Consider the following 2,507-nt stretch of genomic DNA (forward strand, 5'->3'; position numbering starts at 1 on the left):
AATTATACACTGTTAAGTCTACAGTGTCAAATTTAACCCAATGTGTCGCCACTGCTCTTACTATAAATAAATCATTGTTTTATACTAAAACGATAATTCAATTTGACATTATACTGGATGAGTTTTAATATTTTTGCGGGAGCAATTCTAATCCGAATCTGCAATAAAAGGTAGGTAGTTTCCCATTTAAGATTTCAAAGTTACCCTTAGTTCCATCCCCAGAGGAGGCGAAGGGGGCGGGAAGCGGGGTTAACTTTTGCGGGATAGAATTGCTTTCTCAAAAATATTGAGGATTTATTTGGAACATTTTTTCGTACAATGCTTATTTTTCCAGATATTTTGCAGTCTCTGGTTAAAAAACTCATCCAGTATAAAATGTCAAATTGACACTGTATAATGTCAAATGTAATCATCGTTTTAGCATAAAATAGCGATACAATTGAAGCAGTGGCGACTTACATTAGATTAAATTTGACACTATAGGTTTAACAGTATATGAAATGTGAGGAATAACACGTGAGCGAAGAAATAATTTGCATGACTCATAAATAAGTAAACGTTGCAAAACTTTTTGGAAAGCTTTTTCGTGTCGAATATTTTCCTGGTTATCGTCAAACGGCAACGTGGAAAAAATGTTGACAAACGAACAGAATCAAACGTTATGGGAATTGTGCCGCGTGAATCATCAGGCAGGATGTCCTTTGCATTTTGTGCCACATTCTCTTTCTCCCTCCACATCCCGTTCTCTCTCTCCGCTGTCACCTCTTCTATGTACAGTTTGTACAATTTACAGTGCACGTCATTTCGAATATTAGCTTCGACAAAAGTGCATTCTCTCTTTTAAAACGCATTCTCTCTGCAAAACGTGCGTGTGCACACGTACTTATACACTGTGATAAGTTGGCTGTTGACCAACGACAATAATTACTCACTAAGAATCGATAAGCGTCGGCTGTGTCGATGATCTTCGACCTCGGGTATATGCTTGAAGCATTCTCTCCTCGTTTGGTGTATTTTAAATTTTTATTCACCGAATATTTCTTCTCTATATTTTTCTCTATTGTTTAGATTTACTTTTGCTTTTTATCTAATTAAAGCGTATTTTTTAATTCTTAAGATTTATGTCGATTTGGTTGGTGAAGAGAAGAGGAGATATTATATATTGATAGAGAAATATTCGCGTTTTATTGAAAATTATTTCAACTACAGGGATTCGAAAACTAAACTGATTGTTAACTACGTAACTAATCTTCCTTCAAATCTATCAACTACTTAGAAAAATTGAAGCACAACAATATGATAAACAGAATGATATTGAATGAGACTAGTTTACAAGACTATTTTTACAAAAATAATACATGATAAACCATTGAATTAGTGCTTTATCACGTATTATTTTTGTAAACTATTCTCATTCGATAATGAGTGCTTTCCAATTAGTGATAGCATTGTTCTATCTGTCTTTACATTTAATAAGTAATATATTTAATAAGTAAAAATAAAGATACAACGGCACTTGACGACACTTGTCGACTTGTATCACCAAATGGAAAGCATCTATCATTCTGTTTATTGCTGTTCTTCGATTTTTTCGAAATGTTGATACGTTTGAAGAAATATTGCGCACTCTTAGTTGCAATATAGATAAGTCGATAAATAAGTGAGACTCATCGACACAATATTCTTATCCATTAAAATTCCCAGTTCTTACATTTATTAGATACGAAGAACGCGTTTAACAGAGCGTAGAAATCGGATGTTTACTTATAGCGCTAAGTACTCCAATTCCTATGCGCCTGCTATCAACAAGGGATGATCGAAAAACATCTCTGTGCGTTGGCACAAAAATAAAATCGTTTGTACTTACTCAACATTTGCAAGCAGAACATCACGAGGAAGCCGAAGAGGATCGAGAAGTATTGTCTGAGTCCGGTGTGATGTTCTTGCAAGATCTCGAAGAACACCACGAACAGCAGAGTTCCCGATGCTAATCCCTGAGATAAAGAAACAGAAAAAAAACCCCCCCCCCGATAAGAGTACTTTTTCTTTCCCGCGTACATACCGCGTGTTCGCTGCTTATATTCCGCTTACATTCTTCGAATATGAAGAGCTCCTTCGACGCGCGTATTACCGTCATCGATTATCTCATCGAAATTTTTTCTTTCGCGAAACCGGTATCTCCCCCAAAAGAGATGGAGAAACTTGCCTGCAGTATCACTGCCATTGGTCCACTCGCGGCCGCGCTTCCGCCGCCGACGAGAGCCATCCCGATGCCAATCCCCAGCGGCGACACCACGGCGAATGCGCACGTGTAAATCACGGACAGGTACGGCCTGGTTCTGGATGCGATCAGTTCTACTCCGATGCAGAAGGCAATGACGAATTTATGGGACGCCACCGCGAGGAACATGTACCTACGGATACCATGTCGTTTGTCACATCGCTGTCCTTCGTTTCGCGAGAGCGGTTTCACCTGGCGGTATTAAATGTGTAGCGCGCGATTAAGA

The sequence above is a fragment of the Trachymyrmex septentrionalis genome, unplaced genomic scaffold (assembly GCF_001594115.1).
Source record: "Trachymyrmex septentrionalis isolate Tsep2-gDNA-1 unplaced genomic scaffold, Tsep1.0 scaffold25, whole genome shotgun sequence".
Taxonomy (NCBI): Eukaryota; Metazoa; Arthropoda; class Insecta; order Hymenoptera; family Formicidae; genus Trachymyrmex; species Trachymyrmex septentrionalis.